This window comes from Hyla sarda, chromosome 8 (assembly GCF_029499605.1).
Source record: "Hyla sarda isolate aHylSar1 chromosome 8, aHylSar1.hap1, whole genome shotgun sequence".
NCBI classification, from domain to species: domain Eukaryota; kingdom Metazoa; phylum Chordata; class Amphibia; order Anura; family Hylidae; genus Hyla; species Hyla sarda.
The window spans coordinates 107063610-107082328 of record NC_079196.1 but is presented as its reverse complement, the minus strand read 5'-3'; positions in this window follow the sequence as shown (position 1 = coordinate 107082328).

Sequence of the window (18719 nt, the reverse complement as noted above, 5' to 3'; positions counted from 1 at the left end):
TACCCAAGTTAACTATATTTTCACAAAGTGCAATACTTAATCTTTCACTGTAAGTAAGAAAATGGATTATTTTTATACTCTTGGCTAATCTTTCACAAGACCAGTGAGTGGGCTCGTCACCGTGTAGCTAACTCTCACCTGCCTACTCTCTTTGTGGGACCTCAATGTTCAGACCTCCCCCTAGAAATCAGGGCAGCCAGTTTTACTTTATCTGCTGTTGTACTGGAATCTTGGCATTGCTACTAACTGCCTTTCTATCCCTGGGCTGACATCTCTACAGCATGGACCACTGGCAATGGCTCCAAATTCTAATTGTCTTTTAAACTCACTGTCAGTTCAGTGATGACCCTCAGACTTGTGCAGTGCCTTTCTGCACTATGTCACCACAGCCGGCTCCGCTGCCCCTACCTCTCACTTCCCCCCCCCCACCTCTGTCCCCCACCACTCTCCCCCCTCTGCTCATGTCCCCCTCTGCTCTCCACATGTCCCACCCACCAGCTACCTGAGCTGTTACAGGACTACAACTCCCATGTCCTTTCAGTGAGGACATGCTGGGATTTGTAGTTTCAATGGCTGCTAGTTGCGGACGGGTGGCATAGACACTGGGTCGGCTGGCTCTCAGGGATATGAAGCTACAGTGTCATTTCATATTTCTCGGCCTGGGCTGTGATTGGCCACCCGCAACTACCAGCTATTGCAACTACAACTCCCAGCATGTCCTCACTGACAGGACATGCTGGGAGTTGTAGTCGCAACGCTTAGCGCGCTGGTGGTAGTTGCAGGCAGGTGGCTGAGGAGCGGGGACGGCCGGCCCCCAGGGATATGAAACTACACTGTAATTTCATATTTCCCGGCTGATATTTCCCGAGACCGACCAGTCAATCACAGCCCAGGCAGTGAAATATGAAATTACACTGTAGTTCCATATTTCTGGAAGCCACCGTTGCCCCGGCCGCTCATCTTCCCCTGCCACCGCTCATCTCTTCCCCGCCGCCACTCATCTCCCCCCGCGGTGGCAAATTTTTGTACTCCAGGACAGACCTCGAGCAGACCTTTTTTTTTTCCTAAGTGCGACTTTCACACATCATAAATACCTGACCTTTGCAAAGTGAAAACTTAAATTTGCTTAGGTAAGGCTGTTTGTAACTTTTTGCTTACCTACAAAAGTCCCACAAAAAAGTGCTTTGGCGCATGTGCGACTTTTGTAAGCAAAAAAATAAACGCTGTAAATACCTTGATAAATGTCCCCCAATATGAACTAAACAACACCTCCCTGTCGACATAAACTTAACCATACTCCTTCTGCTGTATTTCTGCAACCTAGGCTCTGCTTACACCTAAGTTGGAGTCTCATTCAAAGCGAACACTATAAACAAGACCAGTGTATGGAGGGTACAATCAACTTATTTACTTACTATATAGACCATGAACTTAGTGTGGTCCAAAAAAAATAAACGATATTTGCCATATACTAAAAACTACTTAAATAACTTCATTGAATGGATCGTACCCAGAGAGTGGTGGTCAATGATTCGTACTCCGATTGGTCCCCGGTTATTAGTGGTGTACCCCAAGGTTCAGTACTGGGCCCGCTGCTGTTTAATTTATTTATCAAAGATATAGAGGATGGTATTAACAGCTCTATTTCTATCTTTGCAGATGACACAAAGCTTTGTAGCACGGTACAGTCTATAGAGGATGTGCATAAGTTACAAGATGACTTGGATAGACTAAGTGTCTGGGCATCCACTTGGCAAATGAGGTTCAATGTGGATAAATGTAAAGTTATGCATCTGGGTACTAATAACCTGCATGCATCGTATGTCTTAGGGGGGATTAAACTGGCAGAGTCACTGGTAGAGAAGGATCTGGGTGTACTTGTAGATCACAGACTACAAAATAGCATGCAATGTCAGGCTGCTGCTTCCAAAGCCGGCAGGATATTGTCATGTATCAAAAGAGGCATGGACTCAAGGGACAGGGACATAATACTCCCCCTTTATAAAGCATTGGTACGGCCTCACCTGGAATATGCTGTTCAGTTTTGGGCACCTGTCCATAAAAGGGACACTGCAGAGTTGGAAAGGGTGCAGAGACGCGCGACTAAACTAATATGGGGCATGGAACATCTTAGCTATGAGGAGCGATTAAAGGAGTTACAATTGTTTAGTCTTGAGAAGAGACGTTTAAGGGGGGATATGATAAACGTATATAAGTATATAAATGGCCCATACAAAAAATATGGAGAAAAACTGTTCCAGGTTAAACCCCCCCAAAGGACGAGGGGGCACTCCCTCCGTCTGGAGAAGAAAAAGTTTAGTCTCAAGCCTTCTTTACCGTGAGGACTGTGAATTTATGGAACGGTCTACCTCAGGAACTGGTCACAGCAGGAACAATTAACAGCTTTAAAACAGGATTAGATACATTCATGGAACAAAATAACATAAATGCTTATGAAGAAATATAAAATCCCATCCCTTCCCCAATATCGCGCCACACCCCTACCCCTTAATTCCCTGGTTGAACTTGATGGACATATGTCTTTTTTCGACCGTACTAACTATGTAACTATGTAACTATGAATTCTACACAAAGGGTTAAAAATCTGCGCTGACACACTTTTTGATGTCAGCACAGATCTTTAACCCCTTGTGTGGAATTTAAGTCATTTTTAGTATATGGGTATTATAGGGTCTTTTTGAACCACATTAAAGTGGTGGTCTATAAGTCATGTAAAACTAACAGCACCTTGCAGAACCCCATGGACCTCAATGTAAACCAATGGGGTCCTTTGGGCTCAGCTGGTATCCTTCTTGCATAGGATATGATACATAGCTATGGCTTCTCATATAAGCAGAAGCTGCAACACTAATGAGAACAGATAGTCACCTAAAACAGCCAAATTATGCAGTATTGGTCTGCTTTTAAAATGTTATGGTTAGTCTCTAGATAAATTATTACCAAAAGTGATTCAAAGAAGAATAATTGATGATCCATAGGAAAAGGTTATGAATGTCATTGATATATGTGAGAAGAGAAGGCTAGCCGTGTGGTCAGATTCCATAGAACAGGTACTGAAGCACCAACTGCTGAAAAAAAGTATAGATGCTGGTTATGATGAGTATGGGAATGTCCCGCCACAGCCCTAGTCCACTGCTGAAAGTAACTATAATGTGCATTGTGTATATGTGAGCACATTATTCCTCAATTATGTTTAAACATTACTTAATACATTTTATGATACATTAAATTGTGCCATTGAAAATGAATACTTGTCCTCCAAAAAAAAAAAAAACAATCCTTCCGTATGGCAACAGAAAACAAAAAAGTTGTGGTTCCTGGAAGGCAAGTATGAAAAGATGAAAAAAAAATAATAATAAAACTGGCTGCAGCACCAAGGGGTTAAACAGAATGACCAAACTATAACTGTAGACAACACTATCAAGATAAGATGGACGTGAAGCAGAAAGCAGTAATGAACAGATGTGATCAAATTTGCTGATCAGGCTACATTTATTATCTGAAACTTCATCCATTATTAAAGCTACATGTTTTTCTTGCTCTTTCAATCGATCAGTTTCTGAAACCATGAAATATATAAATGCACCTTCCCAGCACTATGCAAAGAAATTCAAGGGCAGTATTTGATAACAATTTGAAGTGACTGGAGTTATTCATGTGAATAAAGGTTCATTAACTGTTTATTTATAATCATATCTTATTAAGAGGCATCTGTCAGCAGACAACCCTGTTATGTTAGGATATCCATTTTTATTATAGTTACTAGCTGAATACCCGGCGTTGCCCGGTTTTTCCTTTCTAATCCTTGTTGGGGAGGAAAATAAACAAAGGAGGAAGCTTTTGACTTCACATCCCATCCTCATATATTGTTGTTATATCCCAACCCCATATCCCGTCCTCATATCCCGACCTCCTATCCCGTCATCATATCTCGACCTCATATGCCATCCTTACATCCCGTCCTCATATCCCAACCTCCTATCCCCTCCTCCTATCCCGACCTCCTATCTCGACCTCCTATCCCGACCTCCTATCCCGTCCTCCTATCTCATCCTCCTATCTCGACCTCCTATCCCGACCTCCTATCCCGACCTCCTATCTCAACCTCCTATCCTGTCCTCCTATCTCGTCCTTCTTTCCCGTCATCATATCTCTACCTCCTATCTCAACCTCCTATCTCGACCTCCTATTCCGTCCTCCTATCCAGTCCATCTATCCCAACCTCCTATCCTGTCCTCCTATCCCCGTCCTCCTATCCCGACCCGTAATATGTGTACTAGGTTTTGAAATATCTCCAGCCGTACGGAAGTTATGTGGGAACATATATTTCCCATTGATTTGCATGGGACTTTAAACAAAAACCCCGACCCTCACAAATGGGGGTAGTTAGGGGTTAAATTAACTATTCTATATTTTAAGTGGACATAGAAGTAACATGTGACCAAGTATTATCGAAATATCTCCAGCCGTTTGGAAGTTATGCAGTAACATATATTTCCCATTGACTTGTATGGGACTTTAAACATAAACCCCGCCCCTGGCAAAAGGGGGTGAGTAAGGGTTAAATCACCTATCCTATGTTTGTTGTTGACATAAAAGTAACATGTGTGCCAAGTTTCATGTTAATATCTTTAGCCGTTTGGAGGTGATGCATACACACATACATACATATATACACACGTTGAGTTTTATATATATACTAGCTGAGTACCCGGCGTTGCCCGGTTTTTCCCTCCTAATCCTTTTTGAGGAGGAAAATAAACAAAGGAGGACCCTTTTGACTTCATATGCAGTCCTCATATATTGTTGTCATATCCCGACCTCCTATCTCGATCTCCTGTCCCGAACTCCTATACCGTCCTCCTATCCCGTCCTGCTATCCCGTCCTTGACCTCCTATCCCGTCCTCCTATCTCGACCTTCTATCCGAACCTCCTATCCCGTCCTCCAATCTCGAGCTCCTATCCCGACCTCCTATCCTGACCTCCTATCCGACCTCCTATCCCGTCCTCCTATCCCGACCTCCTTTCCCGTCCTCATATCTCGACCTCCTATCTTGCACTCCTATCCCGTCCTCCTATCTCGACCTCCTATCCCAACTTCCTATCCAGACCTCCTATCCCGTCCTCCTATCTTGTCCTCCTATCCCGACATCCTATCCCGACCTCCTATCTCGACCTCCTATCCTGACCTCCTTTCCCGTCCTCATATCTCGACCTCCTATCCCAACCTCCTATCCAGACTCCTATCCCGTCCTCATATCCCGTCCTCCTATCTTGTCATCCTATCCTGACCTCCTATCTCGTCCTCATATCCCATCCTCCTATCCCAACCTCCCATCCCGTCCTCATACCCTGACTCGTAATATGTGTACCAGGTAATGAAATAGCTCCAGCCTAACGGAAATTAGATGGGAACATGCATTTCCCATTGATTTGCATGGGACTTAGAAAAAAAAAACCCTGACCCTCACAAATGGGGGTAGTTAAGGGTTAAATTAACTATCCTATATTTTAAGTGGACATATAAGTAACATGTGACCAAGTATTATCGAAATATCTCCAGCCGTTTGGAAGTTATGCAGTAACATATATTTCCCATTGACTTGCATGGGACTTTAAACATAAGCCCCGCCCCTGGCAAATGAGGGTGAGTAAGGGTTAAATCACCTATCCTATGTTTGTTGTTGACATATAAGTAACATGTGTGCCAAGTTTCATGTTAATATCTTTAGCCGTTTGAAAGTTTTTGTGGAACATACACACATACATACATACACACACACACGTTGAGTTTTATATATATATATATATATATATATAGATATATTGTAAAATCAACCTTCGAAACAGTGTCTGGTGCAACCAGTAGGAGCCGCATGAGGTCTGTCTCAAAGTCTTGTCTACAAACGCCGCTGCTGTGCTTATTCCATCTAGCATCAGCTCGCCCCACCTGCCTATATCCCTGGTACCTGGCACCAGGGCGTTCTGGCCTGCTTGGTCAACTGACACTTAACTGCGACCACTCTTGTGGTAGCTACCTGGTGTTTCCCTGCAGTTAAGACCAGCTTCTGCATCCTGGAGTGGGATTAAGTCTGAAAACCAGGGGAACTGTAACGCTGAGCGCTCCGGGTCCCGCTGCTTCCCAGGAGCGCTTGCGGCGTCTTCTCTCTGACAGTGCTCCGGTCACTGCTTCTGACCGAGAGCGCTGTTTCCCTATCAGCGGCGAGGATGCGACCCGTGTGGCGGGACGTCCCCGCTCACGGACCGCATCCCAACTCACTTACCATCCTCCTGCTGCCCCTTCCTCCCGGCGCGTGCGGCCCCGCTCCTTAGGGCGCGCGCGCGCCAACTTACTCAGATTTAAAGGGCCAATGCACCATTAATTGGTGCCTGGTCCAATCAGTGCTAATGTATAAAAACCCACTTCCCCGTCCTGTCCTTGCCGGATCTTGTTGCCCTAGTGCCCTGAGAAAGCGTTCTATGTGTATCCGAAGCCTGTGTATCCAGACCCTTGCCGTTGCCCCTGACTACGAACCTTTGCCCCTGCCTTGACCTCTTGCTACGTCCGACCTTGCCTTCGCCTTGTGTACTTCGCTTATCTCAGCTGTTAGTGAGGTCGAGTCGCTATAGGGGGATATGACCTGGGAGTTACCGCCGCAGCAAGTCCATCCTGCCTTGCGGCGGGCTCTGGTGAAAACCAGTAACTTCTTAGAACCGGTCCCCTGGTACGGTCCATGCCATCGCCTCACTAACACAGAGGATCCACTACCCGCTACCAGTTCGGTTCCTGACAGGAACACTTAGATTCCGCTCCCAAGTGTGGTGTCCCAGTACCGCATTTCACATGGTACTTAGTTATCTGTGGGTCCCCATAGCCAGAGTCCCTAGGACTTAGTAGTCTTTGTTAGTCAGTTCGCCCCTAGTCGCCTCCATGATAGTATATAGATTACTAATTTATCTATAAAATAATGTATATAGTGTTATTTCAGTATGTAAATGGTTAATTACTTGTTTCTACGGCATTGCAGGGCCTTCGGGTCATGTAATGCGTTCCAAGCCTCACTCTGGATCCAGGCCTCGTTCTGGTATCTGTAGCCTCGTTCTGGTTCTACAGTGTACATAGAGCCTGTGACATAAGCAATCCCATCTCACCATGTAAAGTGAGTGGCAGACGTTCGGACCAATCAAAATCGCCACGCCCCCTGCCCATATAAGGGAGCGGCGGCCATCTTATCGCTCTCTTGTTCCTGGGATAGCAAGCAAGCAAGACCTGTGTTGCAGTAATCGCAGTGAGTTAGGCCTGAGCCTTGCGGCAACGGCCGAACGATATAAATTATAGAGTGTGTCATCCCCTAGCACTCTGCAGCATCACCGGACTCAATATTTCCCCCAAATCCAGACTGATCTGCACATCATTCCCTAAATTCAGAGACTATAAGTCTTATGCAAGGTCCGCAACTTCTACCAGTCGCTAAGCAACCAAAGAACTATATTGAGAGACTGTTATTACGTATTGGATATTGCAAGCACTGCAGTAAAGTTATTGAAGTTCAAGTTAAATCTGCTTGTGGACCTTCAGTCATTTCATTGCACCTATCGCTTCAGGGAAGGGCGGCGATAGGCCGGAACATAGATTAAGCATACCAGCCCTCACCCTGGCGTCACGAGTGACTGGGTTAATATTAAACCCTCATATACCAACATCCTACCATCCCTACCATACACCCCCCAAGGGCTACCACACAAGTTTGGCCCAAAGCCAAACCGGTAAGTGTCACAGTGGGCCTACACCCGTTGGGGCATTACAGGTAGCAATGTTTTGTAGGAATCTTTACACAATATCAACTGAATGGGTCTAATCTGCAACGAAATGTGCAAGATTGAAGCTCAAAATATGTGGCAGAAACCTGAGGGTGCACTTTTGATTTCTTTGACATGGCCTTAAAGTAAGGATTCATAATTTGGATTTTTTTTAAATGTGATGTACAACCAGTGGAGGGAATGACAGAGGGGACACATTAAAGTAAAGGGAGGAGATAAAGATAGTTCATTCATAAAAGTTTGGGATAGATCCAATAAGGAGTTAGGGTCACATCTCGTCTCGTCGCCTCATATCGGTATATTTCCTAATAGGATTTCTTTTACAGTGTCTTTGCTGTAATGTTTTTGTTGGTCTAAATGTAGCTGCTTCCTATTTATTTTGCTGCTTTGTCGAGTTTATTCAAGGTACTGCTTGTAGCTAGTAGAGTATTCTCTACGCATACCACTGTATATAATAGTCATACAGCGGCACAATGTAAATAAAATTATATTATGTGGTATGCTCGGTTTTTGGCGGTCCACCCTATAAGAATGAGTAGTCTTCTGCATTTATCTATAGGTACTCTCAATATTAATGACATCAGATGAATGTAGGTTTCTAAATTCCTAACTACGAAACAAACTGAGAACGAGTATTGTTTTAAATTTGCTGGCTCTGCATGTAAATAAAAATGCTGATAAGGATATGAATTCTCCAACTAAATGTCCTCATAATATGTTCTAGCTACGGACATGTATCTCAGCAAAATATGCAGGTGACTTGTTCTAATTATAACAGAAAACAAAAGGTCTGTATAGATGCAGCACAAACCTCACACAGCTATATCATTAGCTTTAGTAAGAGGTTTGTATATTATTAAACTTATTAGAATTTACATTTTGATTTAAATGAGCCAGAGAGGTTAATCAGAACTGATTTATCATCTAACTTCTTAGGGCTTCATCATTAATTCCATGACCCAAGTGGAGCGCATCCGCACCATATTTCACGCCGCCAAAAGAGCCAGCTCCCTACTGCGGACGGGTAGCTTTATGTGTCCGCTTGTAGCGGCAAATTTCCCGCTGCACATCTGCTACGAGCAGGTGCTGTGGGAAATCCGCCACTACGAGCGGACACACAGATCTACCCCTCCGCAGCAGGGAGTTTGCTACTGTGACTGGCGTTGGTGCATCCGCAGCATGAAATACACTGCGGATGTGCTCCATGTGACCCTACCCTTAAAGAGACTAGCATTATCAACTGTAGTGTGCTGTACAACCAATGACTGTGCTGCAAAAAGTACACTTTTTCCAAAGTGGTATTTGCAGGTGCGTCTTTTGCAGGAGGACACAAGTGCTTTATGTGTTTTACCTGTAGAAGCCCTCTAGCTTCTACAACACATCAATGCCATTTCATGTGAGACTGCATCCTAAATGTATGCAATATTGTTTTTGCTACTAGATGGCTTTTTTTTTTTTTTTAACCCCCTTACTGACACTTTATAGACAATCAATGTCTGGTTGTTCAGCAAGTAACTCTGCATGGCCATTCTAAAATGTATGGCAGCGTCACAGAAATCGTGAGAGATGGCTGTCAATGACAGTAGAGTTTATTACTGTCCCTGCCTTCCAGGTCACTTTATACACAAAGGTCTAAGAAAGCTATAAAAAAAAAAGCAATAAAACAGTAAGATATTCATTTTGATTGTCAGTTTGTGCATTCCTGAAGACTTTACCATCCTTGTTCACATGGGAGTGCTTCAAAGTCAAAACCAGGAATAGGAAAGAAAAAGAAGAAAGGCTGGCAATTAAACACTCTTGCACACCACTAAACTATTCAAAGTCAATTAAACTTTATTGGTCACACTGAATGCACAGACTTTTAAAACCACTTAAAACCATAAACACATCATTCCTATGGGAATGCATAATAGCAACCGAAGGCCCCAAATCTCAAATATAACTAGTAAACTCCCACAATGCAAAAAAAACAAACAAATATACACCAAAATATCTATATTATGTGTGTATGGAAGTAAAATACTGAATCCTATAATTACAATAAAGTGCAACAAAACAATAAAGTGCCATTACATTGACAAAAAGTCAGTATACATGTAAGGCCAGAATTAATTAGCACTGTTGAGCAGTGCTAGTTAACTATATAGATGGTTGTATAATGTATATAGTGAAGAGTTCTACTTACCTCTTCTTGTGTAGCACCCATCTATCGATTATGTCTCTAGGCGCGGAGCTACACAATAAGAAGCTCACAGTTTATTGTTTTAAGCCTCTGTGCATCCTTCGTGACCAAAAAAGTTTGACTTTGAATAATTTGGTAGTCTGCAATGTTATATATATATATATATATATATATATATATATATATATATATATATATATATATTAATGCATTTTCAGGCAGTTCGTGACCCCAACTGTCAAAAGCAGTATTGGAACACAGAATAACTATTACAGAAAGATTTGAACCTTTTTCATCTGGGTTTTGGACTTTCATGGTTATGGATAATAAATTCTGATGCAAAGTGATAACCAAAATGCTGCCAAAAAGTAGCCTTGGGCTGTAAAACAAGAAGGTATTTGCTAAATGTAACTGCCTGGGCTTGAGTTTTTTTTTTTTTTTATATTATATATATAATGGAGATCCAGGCACCTGGCAAGAAGCCTATCACATGCCATTTGCTATAAACCTTTCTTCAGTTTTGGCAACAATAAGTTCCCAAACCTCTGTATGTTTCCAAGATTTATGAATGCTAAAAAAAACAAAAAAAAAAAACACCATCGATCCAAGTGGCAACTAAACCTTCAATACAAATATCTTTTGTACTCCAAACATAACTTAGTTTTGTTTTAAAAAGTTAGAGGGGCTGTCTCAAGAGGGACAATCCATCAGATTGGAGCATCTTTGCTGCTTGTATTCCCAACAAAATCTGCAGCTGCAGGAAGACATGGATTGTCCACTGCAGGGGTATTGGTGACCATTTAGATCAGCTGCAATTAATCTATTCAGGCTCACAGATGGGGTGACATAACAGAAGGGCCCCCACTCTAACCGTGCACAGATAGGTGTGGCCTTCATGAGAATCTCTTTAAAGGGTTATTCCCATCTTTAAAGGGTTATTCCCATCATCGACAGTTATGGCATTTTTCCTGTATTTGTTAGTAGAATATGGCACTCTTGATCAACGTAGGTGCACAAGTAGGATCCCACTCCTTAAATTCATAGAACAATTAGACTTGGCACTCAAATATTGCAATTAAGATGATTTATTTCATATGCAATCCATAAGGTAAATAGATAATGTTTCGGTCAAACACTGACCTTCATCAGAGCTAGAATCATACAACATAGATGTCATTAATTATACATATGTCCAGAATCGTATATAGTACAGATGTCATATAGTAACAATAAGTAGACAAATAAACAGTGCCAGGTTATGCATTGAGGGAAATCGAGTAATGGCATATGAAGCAATGTGACCAACGGTAACATCTGAAATAAGTTGTCAAGGAAAAATTATGGACATTCTGCCTGTAATTAGTTTTCATAAAAGAACTATTGCAAGACAATGTATCAAATCTGTGATGTATATATTATGGAAAAATAGCACATGGGAAGCAACCAGCAAAATTGCTGGGGACTTATAACAGTTGTGTCTTATTATAGTCTGAGTGCAGAATAATAGCATGTTAAATAATGCATTCAGTGAGATATATGTATCCAGGTAAGTAGTAATGCATCTAGTGAGATATATGTATCCAGGTAAGTAATGCATATAGGACATAGGATATACAAGTAACATATTATACAGTATTAATGTACCTAAGGTAATGAAATAATCAACAAACTGATGACAAAAATGATGAACAGAATAATGAACAGAATCATGAACGTCAAGGCTCACCCAGGATTGCTGCAGAGAATGGAGACATCGGCCTGTAGCCGTGAGGTTGGATGCGACAGCCGTCGCTGTACAGGTTGTGGCGGCATGTGTGGCGTGCGGCGTGAACCTGTGATACAGAAGACTACCTGAAGAACAAGGTATACAGATGGCAGGATACTTACTATAACCCAGTAAACTACTTCCCAACTCACACAGCATCACAAGACTCAGCTTCATCAAGCTCGGATGGTAGCCGCTACAATCAACACCGTGGCCGTTTCTCAGGCAGGCAAAGGAATCGGCGAAGACGAGGAGGTGGAGGAGGGGGGGGCAATGGCGCAGACTCCAGAAGGACAGCCACGACTACACGCTCCCAGGTAGGGCCACATCACTCTCTTGACTCTATCACCCCCTCTTCCCCATCCCCCACACCCCTAGTAATGAACATATCCTCTAAGAACCTTAGTCCTGCCCAGATAGGCATACTACAAAAAGGACTATCCTTTTGTCCATCTAATAGATACAACCTCTTTGAACTCGATCTGGATCTCCAGAGGTTCTTCCGTAATGTAAGACTCAAAGCCTTCTTTGATTCACATTCCTTTCCCAATACCTCTGATACATCTACACCTATCAACCTGAAAGACCTTGTTCTTCAGGTTCCCAGCAGATTCAGTCCCCCCAAAGGATCTCCACCTTTGGAAACGTTTATCAAATTGGTCGAAGATGACATAGTCAGACTAAGGTCTGACATTGAGAAGGGTCAGTTACATTTCCCACGGAACCTCAGTGGTTTTGAATTTCAAACCATTCAATCCCTACGCAATGACAAAGAGATTACTATTAAACCCGCCGACAAAGGGGGTGCAATAGTAATCCAGGATACAAAAGATTATATCACAGAGATTAAAAACCAACTCAGAGACCAGTCAGTCTATAGACAACTTCCTGGTGATCCCAGTGCTTCTATTAAACAGAAAATATCTGAGACTGTAGAGAGATTTCAACTTGCAGGTACCATCGATAGTAAGACCAGTGATTTTCTCATTAAAAACAATCCTGTTACACCCGTCATATACACACTGCCAAAGATCCACAAGAACCTTACAAAGCCTCCAGGCAGACCTATTGTAGCATCCACGGATTCCATCATATCACCACTATCTATATGCTTAGAAAAGATCCTCACTCCCTTGATTCGTAACACTACCTCCTTCCTTTTGGACACTAGCACATTTTTAGATCTCATCAAGAGTTTGGGTAGGATCCAACCTGGTACCCTATTGGTCACATTTGACGTGAACAGTCTTTACACTTCTATTAAACACGATAAGGGTATATCAGCTACAATACGTTTACTACATAAATCAAATGCACAACCGGAATACATTGATTTCTGTACCTCACTACTCGAACTGGTCCTACATAATAATTTCTTCTTGTTTCAGGATACATATTTCCTTCAAGTACAAGGCACAGCAATGGGATCCAAGGTGGCACCCCCTTACGCAAATGCATACATGGCGGACTTCGAGGATCGATTTGTGTACCCCAATGAAAATTTCAGCAGACATGCCACCATATGGAAACGCTACATAGATGATGTATTTTGCGTTTGGGAGGGTCCATTGGATTCCTTGCTCGAGTTCCACAACTACCTTAATAGCATATGTCCGGAACTCCAATTTACAATTCATCATAGTACACACTCCATCAGTTTTTTAGACACCACGGTCACAGTCCAGGAGGATGGCAAACTGGTCACGGATTTATACACCAAACCCACTGACAGGAACAATTTGTTACATTTTACTAGCTTTCACCCAAGAGCTACTATTAAATCACTTCCGATATCCCAATTCAATAGAGTACGACGCATAGTCTCTGACCAAACCCAACAACAACGACGTCTCAACGAGATGTCTGACAGATTTAAACACAGAGGTTACCCCACACAGATCCTTGCTGAGTGTCAGAATCCTACCAAGCATCAAATCCAACAACCAGAACAGGATTCCTTTTGTACACACATCATCCCTTTGCGTACAAAGTACATGGGATCATCAGGAAACATTGGCCCCTTCTCCAGCGGGCGCACCCAAATGTGAAAGAATTCAAAGAACCATTTTTACCCTGTTTTAAAAGGCCGAGGAATCTCAGGGACAATTTAGTTAGAGCAGACATTGGGTCCCTCAAACGTACACAACAAAGATTACTAACAACACCTAGAAAAGGCACCTTCCCATGTTTACACTGCATTCAATGCAACAGTATTATAAAAGGAGACAAATGCCACCACCCCCTCACCGGCAAATCTTATCCCATCAAGAACTTCTTTACATGTGATTCCTCCTATGTAGTCTACCTCATCAAATGTCCGTGTGGACTTGGGTATGTAGGCGAAACTACACAACACATCAGAGACCAAATATCTCAGCACAAATCCACTATATGAAGACTGAATACACTACTACCAATTCCCTTTCATTTCTCCCAAGCAAACCACAACATATCCCAATTACGGTTCCAGGTACTCGAACAAGTACCTGTACTTAGGAGGGGTGGCGATAGACGTAAATTACTTAAAAGAAGGGAGACCTATTGGATACACACGTTACAAACACTTGAACCACGTGGCCTAAACAGGGAATATGAAATCGCTCAGTTTTCATGACTTCTACAGTTGTACTGTATAACTAGATAATTTGAACATGATTTCCATCTAATATATACGTCTTTTCCTCTTTTTCAGGCCCTATGAGTTGCTGCGGAGAGACAATTTGACTTTTGTATTCCATTTGGATGTATCCTTTATTTGATTTTTACCCATCAGGCGGTTTCTGGTACTGTGGTTCTCCTGTAATTTCTTATTATTCCCCTCCTCCTTTGCTTCACCACCATTATCACCCATCCCATTTATTTCCCGGGTTTTATCATACATATTCACCACCTGCTTTCTACCTATTATCTACCATTTCCTATTCATACTCTCATAGTTTACCCTTCCTATTCCAGTTTGTTTACCATTTTTCCCCCCCTTTCTCCCCCCCCCCGTTTTTTATTCCATATCTCAAAATGTGTTAGTATACCATTATCTTATCTTGCATACATACATGACTCACTTCTCAGTGTCTTAATATACATATTTGCTCTACTATTCTCAGTATTTATTTTATGTCCAACTTTGTTTCCCACTTCTCTTTTCTGTATCTCCATTTTTCTTCCCTTTTTCTCCCCCTTTCTCTCTTCTGTTTTCAGATTTTATCTACATTTCCTCAATATTCACCATTCATTCATCTAATTGGCTAACGCTGTGCTCCACGTGACGTCATGGTGGAACGCAGCGTCCTCAATGCATTCACAGACCGATATTTCTTCCCTATATTCCATACTATTCCATTTGTACAGTTCACATATCCTAACACATCCCTTTGATAGTTTGTTCTCACCCATTATATGTCTTTTCTAAACTTTATGTACGGACCTACACAAGAAGTGACGACGCAGGACCTGCGTCGGGACTTCCAGTGACTCCGTATTTCACGCCCCACATGCCGCCACAACCTGTACAGCGACGGCTGTCGCATCCAACCTCACAGCTACAGGCCGATGTCTCCATTCTCCGCAGCAATCCTGGGTGAGCCTTGATGTTCATGATTCTGTTCATTATTCTGTTCATCATTTTTGTCATCAGTTTGTTGATTATTTCATTACCTTAGGTACATTAAGACTGTATAATATGTTACTTGTATATCCTATGTCCTATATGCATTACTTTCCTGGATACATATATCTCACTAGATGCATTACTACTTACCTGGATACATATATCTCACTGGATGCATTATTTAACATGCTATTATTCTGCACTCAGACTATAATAAGACACAACTGTTATAAGTCCCCAGCAATTTTGCTGGTTGCTTCCCATGTGCTATTTTTCCATAATATATACATCACAGATTTGATACATTGTCTTGCAATAGTTCTGTTATAAAACTAATTACAGACAGAATGTCCATAATTTTTCCTTGACAACTTATTTCAGATGTTACCGTTGGTCACATTGCTTCATATGCCATTACTCGATTTCCCTCAATGCATAACCTGGCACTGTTTATTTGTCTACTTATTACTATATGACATCTGTACTATATACGATTCTGGACATATGTATAATTAATGACATCTATGTTGTATGATTCTAGATCTGATGAAGGTCAGTGTTTGACCGAAACGTTATCTATTTACCTTATGGATTGCATATGAAATAAATCATCTTAATTGCAATATTTGAGTGCCAAGTCTCATTGTTCTATGTATTTTTCCTGTATTTGACAGAAAGTATTATCTTTCTACATTCTGACTCTCTTTTCACTATTATATCTTACAATTCTATTTAGACATAAGCCAGTATGGATAATGGAAATGTCAAAAATTACTACAATATACTTCATACAAGATTTTCTCCACTTTTTTATTTTCCCATTCAAGTTAGAAAAATAAAACAAAGCAAAATGTGACTTTAAAAAAAAAATACTAAACATTTGCATAGCATTTGTAATATCAATACCTCAGAATTGGTCAGTGTCAACTACAATTAGCTATACTTAAAATATACTACATTCATAAATATAATTTCTTGTCCTATTGAGAAAGATAAAATGAATATGCAAATGCTCAAATTATAGATTACCTAGTTATCTTCAAATTCATGTTCAAGGTAAAAACAAGAATTAACAGAAAAGAACACTGCCACCCAGTGGTATTACGGAGCAAAACATTCCAAACAAAAATTACAAAATCAGTGTGCGCAAAGGTCAACTTTTTTGACAACAACCTAAATGTTTAACAACACATTGTCCAAAGTATTATTTATCTATTCAAATTGAATTCATTGACTTCAGAATATGATCTGTAATTTATTCTCAGAGTTTTATTTAGTTAGAGGGGTTGTCTCAAGAGGGAAAATACATCAGATTGGAGCATCTTTGCTACTTGTATTCCCAACAAAATTCGAAGCTGTAGGAAGACATGGATTGTCCACTGCAGGGGTATAGGTGACCATTTAGATCAGCTACAATGATATACACTCTGGACTGGACTGAATAACTTAATATATAAATATTTTTATGTGATCACTAGCACACCTATAGGATAAGTGGAGGGAGTGGAATTATGTATATCCCAAATGTCAGGAAAAAGTGCCTATATTGCCGCCTGGTATCTTATGGGTCCTTGCTGCCCATACACTAATAGAACAATCTAAAAAATATATATATAATAAATACTGGCAAAAATTGATAGGACTTACTGTCTAGCACTTTTAATAAATAATAAAAGCAGTAAGTCCTATCAATTTTGTGCCAGTATATTATATATAAGTTAACCCTTTTAAGGACGCAGGGTTTTTCCATTTTTGCACTTTAATTTTTTCCTCATCACGTTCTAAAAATCATAACACTTTCAATTTTGCACCTACAGACTCATAGTGCTTTTTTCAGTTAAAATGAAACCATATATTTATTCTGTAGGTCCATACAGTTACAATGATACCCAATTTATATAGGTTTTCTTTATTTTACTACTTTAAAAAATTATAACTACATGCTCCAAAATTTGTATGTTTAAAATTGTCATCTTCTGACCTCTATTACTTTTTTATTTTTCGGTATACAGGGTGGTATGAGGGCTAATTTTTGCACCGTGATCTGCAAGTTTTTATCGGTACCATGATTGTTTTGATCAGACTTTTTGATCACTTTTTATAAATTTTTTTAGGGTATACAAAGTGACCAAAAATATGCAATTTTGGACTTTGGAATTTTTTACACCATTAAACATGCGGTTTAATTAACCTTATATTTTATAGTTATGTTTATATATTTTTATATGGAATTTGGGAAAGGGGAGTGATTTGAATGTTTAATAAGGAAGGGGTTAATGTGTGTTTTTATACATTTTTTAACTTTTATTTTTATTTTTTTACACTTTTAGACCCCTCAGGGGATTTTTAGGAGGAATCATTAGATTCCTCATACAGATCAATGTTGTTCCATAAAACCACATTGATCTGTGTGCTTTGCGCTCAATTGATAAAGGCTTTATCATTGTCAGAGCCGCAGCCAGCACAGGGCATGAGGTAAGCCTTCGAACTACCTCAGCAGTGGATCGCCAACCCGCGATCATGCTGCTGGGGGGGGGGGACCACCAGGGAGCAGTTAAAGGTACCTTTAGATGCCGCGGTCAGCTTTGAAAGGGTTAATAGCCGGCCGTGGCAATCGCCGCATGTTGGCTATTAACGCCGGCCCTCAGCTACAAGAATTAGCTGTGGGCTCGAGCCCGCGCCATAACTGCTTAACGGCACATGGACGTGTATACACGTCTATGGTTGTTAAAGGGTTAATGAATAAATCATTTAGGTCAGTAACTTTTGTTATCTTTACTAAGATCTAGAAGTGGTGCTACATATTTCCAAGCAACCAGTGATTTCCAAGCAACATGACTGGATTAAAGCATACATGCAGCACTTCTCAAATGTGACCTGTTAAGGCATAATTTGTTATAGTTGCCCATCTTTTCCACACATATACTATACTTAATTTTGAATATAAAAAGGGGCTAGTGTTAACTATGTTAAAGCTAAAGGCAATGGACATCTTTGAAATAAAATGTTCCTCCTTTGTATTTATAGTGCACAAGTTCTTTATTGATCTTTATATAAAAAAAAAATGCTTACTTTTGCTTTTACAGTGAGAGTTCTATTTTATACTATACCTGTACACAGCTTATATAATTCTCTCCTGCAGGCTGCCTTGTACCTGCTCCAGCATGTGTGAGCTATCCTCCAAGATAACTCTCTCCACTGTTCTGCAACCAATGTCTTTTTACATGAAAACTGTATATAATACACCTCCAAACCTCATTGTGCACACAAATGTGTTTGCTCATAGAAGAATACGTAGCGTACGTCCTGCTGCGCAGCGTAT